This window comes from Zea mays, chromosome 2, assembly GCF_902167145.1.
Source record: "Zea mays cultivar B73 chromosome 2, Zm-B73-REFERENCE-NAM-5.0, whole genome shotgun sequence".
In the NCBI taxonomy this organism is placed as follows: domain Eukaryota; kingdom Viridiplantae; phylum Streptophyta; class Magnoliopsida; order Poales; family Poaceae; genus Zea; species Zea mays.
Window position 1 is genome coordinate 61,657,271 of NC_050097.1, and position 15,692 is coordinate 61,672,962.

Consider the following 15,692-nt stretch of genomic DNA (forward strand, 5'->3'; position numbering starts at 1 on the left):
GTTGCGCCACTCGTCCCACGTCTGTGCGCGCAAAAAAGAAATGCATGCATGAGTCAAACACGTTCCCTTGCATGCGCGTAAATTTAGGAAAGATATATGTGGCGGTTTCTATTTTTAAATGCTTTATTTCCTTCATAAATTTAGGATCGCTGCAATAGTCATGCAACTATACTCGTAAGGACCATTTTATGATATATACTGCTACTAAATATGCTACCCTGTGTAGATAATTATGCAATTCGGTATACTGCGTAAAAATCTGTTACCAGCTGCATGCGCACGAATTTATGATGAAATAATGTGCAATGAAAGGAAATGAAGTGCACTGTGCACACATAGAAACAAAAAAAATCAGATTTAATGTTTTATTTCCTTCATAAATATAGGATCACTCCAACAGTCATGCAACTAAACACATTAGATCTAGTTTATGATATATACTGATACAAATTATACTACACGGTGTAGGTATTTATGCAATTCGTTACGAATTTATAATGGAAATAATGTGCAATGAAAGGAAATGAAGTACACTGTGCACACATAGAAACAAAAAATCGTATTTAATGTTTTATTTATTTCATAAATATAGGATTCACCAACAGCCATGCAACTAAACACATTAGATCTAGTTTATGATATATACTGATACAAATTATACTATACGGTGTAGGTATTTATGCAATTTGTTACACTGCGTAAAAATTCTGGCATGTTGTTCACTGGTGGACGCATCTACGGGTGGAACGTAAAAACCTTAAGTTTTGAGCATAAACTCTCTCAATTATAAGCGTTAATAACGAGCTAATGTGAGAGGTTGATAGCTATAATAGGTTGTTATTACGATCCTATTTTTATGGCAGATCCGAAAAACATGACAGCCGCATGCATGCGGTTTCTATTTTTATACAGATCCAAAAATTATGGTTAAAAAACGTGTGAATTTCCATTCCATACGCGCAAATTACGAAAAACATAAATCAAAGGAATTGCCTTTCTAATGTGCATGCAAAAAATATGCATGCAGTAAACTGATATACGAACTCCGTGTTCAAGCATAAAATCGCATAGTTTTTAGCGTAAATAATACATGTGGTAGGTATAAAACGTAATAATAAAAAAAACACGAATCGAAGTAGGTAGTGGCCGGAGGACGTCGTCGATGACACAAGCACAAATGTAAGTCGTCACTCGGGCTGCCCAAACTGCGCCGGATCGGAGGATGTCACGCGCGATCATCGCTGCGCGCATCTCGCGTCTTCCGTGACGCCGCTCGCTCGAACATCGCGCCTCATACGTCGCCGTCGCTACTCGCACGTCGACGGGCGCTGCTTGCTCGTCGGCCTTGGAAGTGCCGCCTCCTCGGGGCCTCGGGGACGCCGCCGCTTGCCCGCACAAGGGCCCCGCTGTCGCTCGCCCTCTGGATCGGGGAGCCGCCGCCACCGACCTGGGAACCGCCGCCACCGTGCGTCCCCGTGCGAGGAACCTCCGCCACCGTGCGTCGAGGTTATGGAGTTACGGCCACCGGTTGGGGGTCCACCGCCGCGCACGCTCTGGGGCAACCGTCGTCATCCCACACGGTGTCGCTAATGAATCGGGGTGGAGCGTAAAAAATTGAACCCTAGCACTTCGGGTCCTGTTTTATAGACGTCCGGACCTGGTCCGGCTCGACCGGATTGCACCGTCCGACCTGGGCTTCCTCTAGTTATTGGAAGCCCAGGGCTCTTAATATATAAACTATATATATATATAAAGGCTGATGGTAATGGGAGCCCTGGGCTTCCGATAGGTGCGGGGGGAGCCGACCAGGTTGTGTAAACGAGCCGGATCGGAATGCGCCGAGCCAGACACACCGAATGGTGGGGTGCATTTATGCATGTATAAATGTTGGATAAATATTGCGTAACAGAACGTGGGCCATCATTCTGGACGTGGGCCGGTGACGTGTCACCCGAGTATTATGGAAGTGGATCTAAACAGAGTTTACGATAGCATACGACCTACGTCGAACTTGCATAAATTGCTGTTACGCCCACGATCATCGCGCCCACGATCCTATATTGTAGCAGATACACACTCAAAATCGCTGTGAATATCGCGCCCACGATAATGGATATATGCATGGGAAAAGGAAAGAATCCCATGCTTCCAAAAACGTTAGACAACAAGAATCGTGTGTTAGGGTGCGACAGGCAGAAGGAAGTAAACGGAGCTAGAAGATGGCGGTGCCATGGGGTAAAGAGCTGATCAGAGAGTACATGACGCCGACATCAGTTCATCGATCAAATCCATGTTTGGAGATCGTATCAATGGTGCAGGAAGATCAACCAGGAGGGAACCAGTTTGCCTCCTGCCATTACTGCACATGGGCAAACAGATACTGCCGGAGGGGCAATTACTCCACCAGCAATATTGAGGGCGCCGGGGGTTGATGATCAGAACACATCAGATGCGTCGATGATGGCCATAAATCAAGGAGGACAACATCTAACTACTATGCGAACTATTGGTGAGCATGAACAGGACACACCAGTTATTCTGCAGAGACATGTAAGTACTTTATAAATTGTTTGGATTTTCATTAGTGTAGCTTATATTGCATACGGTAGAATAATTGAATCAAGGGTAATATTATGCAACTAGATCGTATGACATGTTATATTGTGCATACGATGGAAAATTAGGTCAGACACCATACATCGTACATGTTATTGATATTTGTACATACATATATATTTTATTTATTTGCACATGAAGTTACAATTGATCCGAGGTTGGTACCTAAAGTTGGTATGACATTCAGTGGTGTGGATGAAGCATATCAATTTTATAGTATGTATGCATATGAAGTTTGCTTCCCATTGAAAAAGTATAGGGAACGGAAAAATTGTAAGTGGTTGAATTGCTCGATGGAAGGAAAGAGTGCGGTAAGGGGAATATCGAACCCAAAGGTACGTAATACCAGCTCGAAGCGGACGCAATGCAAGGCCGGTATGGAACTTAAAAAAATTTATGATGATGCCAAATAGATACTTATATCAGTGCGTATTGATCTGTTGCACTTGGATCATAATCATGAATTTTTAAAAAAGGATATATAAAAGAATCAATTACAATGCAACAAAACACATGATCCTGAATACATGGAGTTCATAAGTTCAATGCAGGAGAGTCGAATCCCGCAGCATTGTATTATGGATTATGTTTCAGAAATGCACGGTGGTCCTGAGAGTGTGCCTGTAACAACACAGGACATGTATAACTTGTAAGTTTATAATATTTTTAGATTGTAATTCAGGATTGAAATTTACATATATGTTGATTTCGCCCAATGCTAAATATTGACAATAATTACAGGAAAAAAGGCAAAACAACGAGAGAGAAATGCAAATGATGTGGCTAAGCTACTATCTTTTTTGCATTATGCAAAAAGGATAATCCACATTTTTTCTCTGACTTCCAATTGGATAAAGAGGGGAAGATTTTGAGCATATTTTGGTCACATTCAAGCCAGCAAGGGGACTACATGGATTTTGGTGATGCAATCACATTTGACACAACGCATAAGACTAATCTGTACGAAAAACCACTAGGTATGTTTGTTGGTTCAAACCACCACCTCGAGTGCACCATATTTGCCTTTGCATTATTGGGGGATGAAACTGTTGATACATTTAAATGGGTATTCAATGCCTTCAAAACATGCATGGGAACCGAAGGGCCACAATTGATGCTGACAGGTACGGCTGATAATAATGCAAGAAATTTATATACATAAAATATGTTTTAAATTTGATTTTATTTTCTTTCTAACATGGAATAAGGTTCGTACAAATTTTGACATCTATGAATGCATATCAAGATCCTGCAATGCCAGTAGCACTCGAGAGGGTTTTTCCAAACACAATACATCAGTTGTGTCTATGGCATGTGCAAAATAGGTATATGCCTTTTCTAAACGAGTTGTATGCAAGGTTTGAGGAAATGGACTTTAAGACAAGGTTTCAATCTATAATACATCATCCTTTGACTGAGTTGGAGTTCGAGACTGCATGGTCAATGATGCTTGAAGATTTCCATCTGCACGATAACATTACTCTCAACAAGATGTATGGAATACGTAAGGACTGGGTGCATGCCTTTTTCAAAAATGATTATTGTGGGCTAATGTTGTCTACACAGCGTAGCGAAAGCATGAACAAGCTTGTGTAAAGCGCACATGAGCAAACACTCCGCTACATCAATTCGCCAAGCAAATGATGAAACTTCTACACAGTAGGAAGATGAAAGAATCAAAAGAAGCAGTGGGAAGCAAGGTGAATACAAAAATGTTATGAAGTATATTTATATATTAATATAAGTGTCATCTAATCTAAATTATATACGACACAGGGTCAAAAGGAAACAAACACGCTATATATGTTTGAGATAAGGGTTGCAAAAGCATACACATGGTTAACTACTTGCGCGCAAACATAAATCTCTGGATCTCTATTGGAAGTGGCAGCGCCTTGTTCATGCGATGAAATGTGAGATAATATAGGGCATGAGCACGTAGGCCTCGAGAATTGTCCTGCAATAAAAGCATATCATTAATTATACACGTATATAGTTAACATGTACAACGATGCCAACCTGAAGATAAATATTTAGCATAATCACTTACTGGTTGAGTGTAAGAAGTGATAACACCTGCATTGTGATCATAATACTTCATGTAACTCATTACATAAAAGCCACAGTCGTTTGACCCTGTTCTCATTGTTGGACAATTTGATGGCATGTCCATTGGAAAGTTACCAAATTTGGGGAAGGATGCATTGGGGCAAACATGTTGTAACGCTTTGCTCAACCTACTCATTATAACCCTAGCCCATGGGAATTTTTTCCACCTAAATAGATTGGGTCATAATGGTAGTCCTTCCATGTAGTGCCACCGAGTTGTATACCATACGGATTCGAATCTAAAATATGTATACATCGATTATGTAGGTTGATTACATACAGTGACCAATGTCCCCTACTAAGCATAGGTACCAATATCTGTTGATGAAAAAATGTAAATAAGTTACATGTTGCTGTTACACTGCCATGATGAGTAAAAAGTACATGTAATAAGAATATGTGTTTGCAAAGGAAATATACTAATGAACATATGAAAAAAGAATACTGAGGCATACCGATTTGCATTTATCCAGATTTACCATCGAAGGCAGTGTGTTATGTAAGCAATTTTATAACACATTTTGGTCAAACGACTGAGGATTCTTACTATGACGTTCCTGCTCTTCAAAATTTAGCAGAGCCTAGAAACAATATAGAAAGTGTGTCAGTATATTCAGTGAATAATTACAATAATTGTGAAGAAGAACATACCCCAACATTGACATCAAGTATTAATCTATTAGAAGTCATAGTCCGACGATGATTTTTGAAATCATCACGGACACACTCAATGAAGCACTACATGAACACGTTCTCAAGACACTTCCCCTCTGAGAAAGATTCAAAAACATCGAGACAGTTTCCACTGTATTCACTGTAATCTATGACAACCCTGTATGAAGAATATCGTTATATATTCATATTACATACGTGAAACAAACTAATAAATACGGTCTTCATAATTTGTGTAACATGTACCTGCTTTGGTCCATGTCCTTGGAACAGAGTAGATCCCACAGAGAACGAACACAGTCAAGCTCTGTAAGGAGTGGAGCAGTTCTAGAAAGTGTTGTCCCTTTCAGTGTATCATCTCGAGATACAACCTGGTTATAAGTGTTTGGACATTAGAATAATTAGTTTAATGGCATAAAGTGCATTATAGAAGATGTATGTTATTATACTGACATGAGAAGTTGGGGTCTGATCAAAGACTGGTCCACTGTCATTGTGTTCCATGTCATTTGTTGCCATTTCACCTCTCTACTTAAAGGTATATGCTTAGTAACTTATGTAATATTTATTGTACTAATGTAATCGTAAAATGGAAGTATAACATGAAACAAAGATTGCTAAACAAACATTTTTTGTGGTGTCACGTCAAATATCGGCAAACAGGTCGACATATTTGATCTCGTAAAGGTGCAAGCTGATGTGGGGGGAGGTGTGATATTTGTGTTCCTCAACATGTTTCGAACATCAAAGCAGAAATCCTGTTGACAAATAGTGTGGTTCGTGTCCAGCTAAAAAGAAATATGCAAACAATGTACGTATAATACGTAAAAAGCTCATGGGATTGTATATATTACCTGATGTCCTGTATCAACGTCCGCTTCGTCAGGACAAGACTCAAATACTCTCCGAATATGCTATTGTCTTTCATGAATTTCTTCAACTTGGGTACCACCCAGCTGGGTCTCAAGCTGCGATGCTTGGGATGACAGATCCGGTGTGGGTTGGGTGGCATGGACAGTGTGTCCTTATACAAAATTATAATATAAATAATGTATATCAAAACTTGCATTATAGAGTAAATGTTGCTGCATATACTAAAAATAACAAATGATGTTTACTGTGCATATAAAAAAACCTATGCACATGTAGTCTGTGTAATGTTCTGAATGTATGAAAAAAGTGATAATTATATGACTGACCTACTGATTCATCTGAATGTCGCGATTGCTCTGGCTTATCTATCTCATCTTCTAAATTATCAGACTCAGCACGTAGTACCTCGTCGATCAGCTCTATAAAGTTGTCTGCTATATCATATTGCTTCTCAACAATTTTGTTAAGGTTGTCTTTTATGGCTAAGCATGCCTTGTCAACCTCTAAGTCATATCCAGCAAGTTTCTCTGTGAATTTAGTACGGTGACGAGGAGGGAGCTGGTTGATCTTACTTGACATCATATCCTTGATCGATAGAAGTTGGATGTTAAAGGTGGGCCGAGGAGTAGGGGCAGGGCGCGGAGCATAAAAAATGTTGGTCTTGCACTTTGGTTGGTTGTTCTGAAAAAATAGTAAGAGTCCATCACAACAATCCTAATCCATCTGTTTCATAAATCTTAAAAACATGTATATAATACAGCAAAAACTTGCCTCAGATTGGCGATCGAGCTGAGGTACAACTGAATAACATGTCTCGGTCGAGCTTCGAAACTAAATATAAAATGTAAGTGAAAGTTGAACTGGACCATGAGTTTGTATTGCAAACAATGGTACTCAAAACTAAGCACATATATTTGACATAAACTTTGTCATAAAATACACTTGTTTAAATATGAATAACTTACTTCACAATATCCGAAAGGTTCGGCCCCATGGCGTGCCTTCCTCTTGTCGGCTTTAGTCAATGCTTTTATGATATTCTTATCAAAGAATTTTATGCGAGGTGTACCAAGCTTATTTTGAGGGGCAACGGTTGCATGCAGGTGATCCAGGTAATACAACTACAGAAAATATTTCAATGTGCAAGGGCTGTGTAAGTAAACATAACAAACATCATAAAATATGATATATCATGCCCCACAAAAAAACAATGAGCTAAAAAATTGCAATATATGTACATAAGGCAAACTCTATACTTACAAGGACAACAATTTAGCATCCGTATATCGTCGTGGATACGTTTGTGGTGCTTCGGTTACGCCACTTCTTCGCCGCTTCACAAAGGTCATTAAATATAAGCTGGCACCAATCGGTCTCGTGGAAACTGTGCATTTCTTTAGTCAGAAGCACTTCATGGTTTGTTATGCCCCAGCTAGCAGTTGGAAACAACAGACAGTTGAATAAGATAAGGAAGAAACATCTGATGGTAAGGTCATCATCCTCCCCTTTCCTTAAACGATCTTGTAGCAATGTCACATTGAACTCGTCTTTAGCCAAACCAAGCTCTGCCCTCAAATTACTTGCTGCAACTGCTTCGTCAATCCCCAATGGTTTTCCACCACCATGATTTGGTACACCAAGGATAAGATGCACAGTGTCCTTTGTGATTTTTAATTCCTTTCCTAGACCAGGACGAATTATCATGTCCTTGTGGTCAAGCTTATCCATCAACCAGCGAAGGTGGGATCTACTACACAGCGCATCTACTGTCATATCAAGAATGTTAGAGAACCCTTAACGTCTTATGGCCTGACGTTGTCTGTCATTCAATATGTGAATGCTTGCAATCACATCTTGTGGGTTGCATCTGACATTGAGCCTCTGTTATAAAATATAGATCCAAAAACAATTGTGTTATTATCAAAAAAATGAGAATCTTACGAATATGATATTGTTTGTTGAGTATGCATAAAACTAACCTGTCGGGAAAGATCCTCCGCTTTTATCCTCTTTGTCACAACTTTTCTTAAAACTCTTGTATGGCTTTCAGAAACATTACGCTTCTTAACAGCTGGCATAAAGTCATCGTCATCAGAATCCACCTCTATTGTTTCTTTGATCAAAGTTTGACTGTCAACATTTGGAGGATTTCCCACAATTTGACTTGGATTGGACTGTTCTGCGCACGGAATGTCAACGCTGAAACACTCCTGGCTTGACTGAATTGTTATACGTTTGGGATTATTCGGAGGACGGTCCACGTGCTTCATGTTTTTTAGTCAAAATTGCATGCATAATACACAGAACTCTAAACATTAATCTGTTGGATATGCGGATGTATTGATTGTGTGGTATGATTGAATCAATTAATCTAAATGTTTTCAATACCAAGCATAAAGCCATCTAGAATTTTGCATGATACTACACTTGCTTAGTAAACATCATTAAGCATGAAATGTTTAATGATGTTTATTACCATTATTATAAGTATCATGCAAAATTCCAGATGGCTTTATGCTTGAATTCTACAAAACTTATGCAACACATAGAGAAAGAAAGTATTGCAAAATCTGGCAGCACCTCCCTTGAAAGTAGCATAACAAGGGAAGCATATAGTTTATACAGGATATAAAAGAAAGATAATTGACATAGTATAATCAAAATGCAACGGTAGAAATGAACATTCATGACCAGACAAAAGATAGACAACTCAGCCCACCAAACTAAACAGTTCAACTACCATGAAAGATTAGAATGTAATAATTCCCTAGACTTGACCCTTCCTGTTTAACATCATTATTAATCAGTTATTCCTTTATTTAAAAGTGTGGTGGCCATGCTGCTACGTCCCTTCTTTCCCAAAGCAAAGATCAGGTGCCTGCATCAGACAATGCAAGAGTGAGATGACACATCTCAGCAAGTAAAAAAAAAACAAACAACAGTTGGACAATGCAAGCCAACCGTGCATAAGCAACCACATGGTTCCCAACTTCTTTCTCAAATATTAATTTGCAGCAAGTAAGCAAGTAATCAATTACTCAATGCCAAGATGAATTACAAAGTAAAGATCCACCTTATCCACATCACCAAAATAGGTTCCACACTTCACCCATGAATGCACATGGCTACAGTTGCACTATGACTTCTGCCTTCATACCTCTAAGGATATGAAGCTGCATCATACCCCTTCTCGGGAAACATATGATGCTCATTGTACCGGTACGGTCGGACCATAAGATCGCGACGAAACTTCAATGCAATGGATGATGAATGTATTATGCATGTCAACAACATGAGTTCTTTCCAAATAAAATGTGCTAGACATATACTTCCACCCATTTCACATCAATAACCACATGGGTAACATGATCAAACCCACCCTCCACATGTATAATCAATAAAACAGGAATAATTTCAAACGATGGTACCCAATTAGGAATATGGATACGAACACAAATAGCACAAACATAATCAAGTATAAGACTCTTCAATCAAAAGACGAAATAACCATCACTGTTTTACTTGCCTTTACCGAAGTTCGGGCAAAATCCCTAAGAACGATCCGGAAGTCCACCACCTGTTTTTGACACCCAACTTAGTGCACCAAATTCTCATAAAAAAAAAACTCAAAGACAACACCGCACCTACGCGCAATCTCAAACCCCGCCGCGGTAACAATTCTCCCCTCACTAACCAAACTGCAGCGGCGCTGCTTAACAATTCCATAACTTAAAATTTAGGACAGCAGTGATGATAAACAAAAACTTCAGAGACAACTACATAAAATTTCCCACAAGTTTTGTATACAACTCATGATTGAATTCTAACATCTACTTACCTCTAAACGGCTCTCAAAATAAACCCTGCAATCTGTTTTTTTTTTCTGATTTGAGCAGCGACATACGCTGATTCAAACAGCGATAACTTTTAAAATATAATTCCGATTTGAGCGCATAAGTACTTGTTGGAAAGATAAGAAAAAGCCCTACATGATTCTCGTACTGATTAACACTAATTACTCCCGAAACATCCCCAGAAACTGCTAACACTGCTGCTGTTCATCACTCTGAAAAATCTGTTTTCTGGACAGCCACATACCCGGATTCAAACGATGATAACTTTTAATTTATAACTCCAAATTGAGCGCATAAATACTCGTTGGAAAGATAAAACAAAGTTCTACAAGATTCTCATACTGATTAACACTAATTGCTCCCGAAAAATCCCCAGAAACTGCTAACACTGCTGCTGTTCATCACTCTGAAAAATCTGTTTTCTGGACAGCTACATACCCGGATTCAAACGATGATAACTTTTAATTTATAACTCTAAATTGAGAGCATAAATACTCGTTGGAAAGATAAAACAAGGTTCTACAAGATTCCCAAATTGATCCCCATTAAATCTTCACGAAAAAAAACCTAAAAACTGCTGGAACTACCGCTGTTCATCCACCACGCAAAATTCTGGACAGCCCCCCTCTATCTAATCGCAAACGCAACATCTAATCAATTGAATCGCAGCGCAAATGAACAAGGGATGAACACAAAGAAAAAATCACCTTGGGTTCTCCCCTTTTCCTTCCTCCCTTCTTCCCTCCACCAAAACGATTGGAGATTCGCACCAAGAGACGAAGATCCGAGCGGCACGGAGTAGCACCTAGGGAGGAGGGGATTGGGGGGGGGGGGGCGGCTAGGGTTTTGGTGGCTGCAACAATGGAGAGAGGAGGAGGTGGGCAGGGGGGCGGCGGCCAAGGGGAAAGGAGGAGTGGGGGGGGGGGCGGCTGCACATGGGGGGGGGTAGTTAGGAGGGTGGCGGCTAGGGTTTGGGAGGGCTAATGGGCTGAAACACCAATTGCGGCCCAACTATCCCACGCGACAGCTCCCGACCGCAACGCAAACGTCAAACCAAATAAATTCTACTGCCCTAGTTGCGAATGTTGTTCACAAAATTCCAAATCCCCAAAACAACAACTGGATGAGGAAAAAAAACAAAAAGAACAACCCCCAACTTCTCTTCTTTGCAAACCGGGTATCACATTCTACACCTCTTAAAAAGAATTCGACCTCGAATTCTGACGCTTCTATCGGAATGACACAAGAAAAGATTAGCGAATCAACAACACTTACCCACAACGAAAAGTTCCGGGTACTTCTGCCGCATCAACTCCTCAAGTTCCCACGTAGCCTCGCGCTCTGACTGATTAGACCATAAGACCTTGTCATACTTAATTGATCTCCTCCTCAACACACGCTCCGAGAATTCCAATATACGCACCGGACGGCACTCCAGAGTCAGATCCTGCTGCACCGCAATTGGTTCCATCTCAATCTGATGGTCCGGATCCCGCAAGAACTTCCTCAACATAGAGACATGAAAAACCGGGTGTACCCCTGCCATGGAATCCGGCAGCAGCAAGCGATAAGCCAGGCTGCCCACTCGGGCCAAGATAGTGAACAGTCCAATGTATCTTGGGCTGAGCTTCCCAGAGACACCGAACCGAACAACTCCCTTAGTGGGTGATACCCTGAGAAGGACTTGGTCACCCACAGCAAATTCTAGATCCCGCCTCCTCACATCAGCATAACTCTTCTGACGACTCTGAGCTGCCAAAATATTCTGACGAATTTCCCGAACCTTTTCAGAAGTTTGCTGAACCCAATCAGGACCAACCAGGGATCTCTCTCCCAAAGTCTCCCAGCACAGAGGAGAGATACACCGCCTGCCATACAAAGCCTCAAATGGTGCCATCTTGATGCTAGCTTGGTAGCTGTTGTTATACGCAAACTCTGCCAGAGCAAGATGATCCTCCCAGCTACCCTTCCATGACAGAACACAAGCACGCAACATATCCTCCAAGGTTTGGATTGTTCGCTCTGACTGACCATCCGTCTGAGGGTGAAAAGCGACACTAAGCGAAAGCTTGGTGCCCAATGCACTGTGGAGACTCTCCCAGAATTTGGATACAAATTTGGAGTCTCGATCAGAAACAATAGACTTAGGTACCCCGTGAAGCCTGACTACTTCCTTCATATACAAGGGAACCAAATCTGAAGCTGAATTCGTGGTCTTCATGGGAATAAAATGCGCAGACTTAGTCAAGCGATCCACTACCACCCAAATAGCATCCCTGCCACGAGGGGAACGAGGTAGTCCCACCACAAAATCCATGGTGATATGCTCCCATTTCCACTCTGGAATTTCCAATGGCTTCAGCAAACCTGCAGGCCGCTTATGTTCGGCCTTCACGCGCTGACATACTTCACAGGCGGCCACATACTTAGAAATGTCAACCTTCATCCGCTTCCACCAGAAGTTTTGCTTCAAATCTCGGTACATTTTGGTTTCGCCAGGATGGACGGTGTAAGGCATTTTATGAGCTTCTCGCAGGATATCCAGCTTCACCTCTGATGTCTGAGGCACAGAAAGACGGCCCCTGAAACGAACCAAATCATTCTCATCAATGGTGAACTCCCGCGGTTTACCATCGCCAACCCTCCTTCGGGCTTCCTGCAAAAGACGATCCTGCTGAGCCGCACGCACTCTCTCCATAAGAGAGGATTGAATAAGCAACTGAGTCTCCTCGCTAGCGGTGCCGACATAACACAAAGCGATCCCCAAACGGTCCAGATCAGTGATCAACGGCAAGGCCACCTTTGGAACCCCGGACCTGCTAAGGGCATCCGCCACCACATTTGCCTTCCCTGGGTGATAATGAATGGACAAATCATAATCTTTAATCAATTCTAGCCACCGACGCTGCCTCAAATTCAGCTCCTTCTGAGTAAAAATATACTTGAGACTTTTGTGATCAGTGAAAATGTCACAAGCCTCGCCATAAAGGTAATGCCTCCACGACTTTAGAGCAAAAACCACCGCAGCCAATTCCAGATCATGAGTTGGATAATTCCCCTCATGCTTCCTCAACTGCCTTGAGCCATAAGCAATCACCCTGCCTTCCTGCATCAGCACACAGCCAAGACCAATACGCGAAGCATCCGTATAAACTGTGAAACGCTTACCACTCTCAAGCAAAGCTAGGATAGGGGCGTCCACCAACTTGCTCTTCAATGACTGATAACTGATCTCACACTCGCCGGACCAGACGAAGGGAACACCCTTCCCCAAGAGCCTAGTTAAAGGCTTAGCAATGCTGAAAAAATTTGGTACGAAACGCCGATAATACCCAGCAAGCCCCAAGAAACTTCGGATTTCAGAGACACTAGAAGGTCTCTTCCACTCCACTACAGCCGCAACATTCTTGGGGTCAACCGCAATACCCTGCTGATTAATCACGTGCCCCAGGAAAGCCACTTCAGATAGCCAAAAGGCACACTTCTTCAACTTGCCATAGAATTGATTCTTCCTTAGGGCACCCAGAACGAGACGGAGATGCTGATCATGCTCGACCTCGGTCTTTGAATAAATCAAAATATCATCCAGGAATACGACCACAAAATCGTCCAAGAATTCATGCAGCATCCTATTCATTGCTTCCATAAACGCAACAGGGGCATTAGTTAAGCCAAAGGACATGACTATGAACTCATAATGCCCATACCTGGTGCAGAAGGCAGTCTTCTCAATATCCTCCTCACGAATCCTCAATTGATGATAACCAGAGTTCAAATCAATTTTGGAGAACACCTGGGCACCCCTCAACTGCTCAAAGAGGACCTCAATTCGGGGAAGCGGATATTTATTCTTGATTGTCACTTGATTCAAAGCGCGATAATCCACACACAGCCGCTTGCTTTTATCCTTCTTCTCAACAAACAATACTGGGGAAGCCCATGGAGACCTGCTAGGCCTAATGAAGCCCTTAGCCAGCAGATCATCCAATTGCCGCTTTAATTCAATCTGCTCCTTTGGAGCCATTCGATACGGGGCCTTATGAATAGGCTGCGTACCCGGGATCAGCTTAATCTCAAAAGCTGCATCGCGCTCCGGAGGAATGCCTGGAAGCTCTGCTGGAAACACGTCAGCAAAGTCACACACCACCCGGATGTCCTGCACCCGCAAGGCAGCCTCGCCCTCCACCACCATAGAGAAAAAGATCCCTGACTTCCTTGACCAGCGATCAGGAAGCAATTGCGCCAACAAGGATAATGTGAACTTCGGAGAACTTCCCAAGAATACCACCTCCTTACCCGACGGCGCCTGCAATAACACTGTCTTCCAGAAGCAGGATATAACCGCGCGATACTGGGATAACCAATCCATACCCAAGATAACATCGAATGCCCCCAAGGAAATCACCACCAGATTAGCCGAAAAAACCTCATCAGCAAGAATGACGGAACACCCCTGACAAACTGAACAACTACTAATGGAGCCATTAGCAGAACTGACCAAAATTGGGTGACCCAACCTCTGCACCGAAAGACCAGCCCGCGACACAAAATCCTCCGAAACAAACGAATAGCTAGCGCTAGAGTCAAAAAGAGCATGGGCTACAAATGAATCAACTGAAATCGTACCTGTCACCACGTCTCCTTGCTCCTTGCCATCCGTAGCGGGTAGCACATAAGCTCCAAAAATACCCGCAGAAGAGGAAGCTCCCGGAGTGAAATTAACAGAAGAACCCCACTGAGCCACCGGAGGAGGCTGGCGCGGAGCTCCAAACTGAGACAGCACAGGGGTAGACGGCGCAGGAGTAGGCACAACCTGATACTGCGGAAATCCTTGCATCGGCACGAACTGAGAAGTCCCAGGTACAAAAAGCTGCTGTGGAGGAAGAGGAACTGAAAACTGCTGCTCAGCACTTGACATCATATTGATAGTGCCCTGAGAAGAGGAGGAAGCTATCGGCTCCCATCTGAGCTTCCCATTGGGATTCCTCCTACACACCACATCCTTGTGGTCCTGACTACAGATAGAACACCTGCCACTCCACTGGCACTCTGCACGGCGATGCGCATATCCACAGCGGAAACACACCAGCCCCAACCCGGGCTTAGGAACGGCCCGAAACCTCTGAGTACTTCCTCCTGAAGTACCTGAGTCAGAAGATTTGCCACGGTAAGGATGGTGGCGCTGATGCTGAGACTTGCCCCTCTTGTGAGCTAGACCTCCAGTGCTGCCCCTCCTCGTGTCCTGGCTACGAGGTTGATCAACACCCGAAGACTTCTGCGACTCCATGGTGTACTGGTGTTGCATCTCCACACCCAGCGCCTGCTCCACTGTGGTACGAAAGTCCACCAACGGAAAGGCCCCCAGAGCATGCCTGATAGAAGGCTTCAGACCCTGACGGAATTGGCTCGCCTTCTCCATCTCATTATAAGCCACATGAGGGACAAAGCGGACCATTTTGTTGAAGCCCACCTCATACTCTGTGACAGACTTCTTCTCCTGCTTGTAGGACTGCAAGTCAATCTTCATTTTCTCCAGAAAGGTGACCGGGTAGAATCTCCTTTCGAACT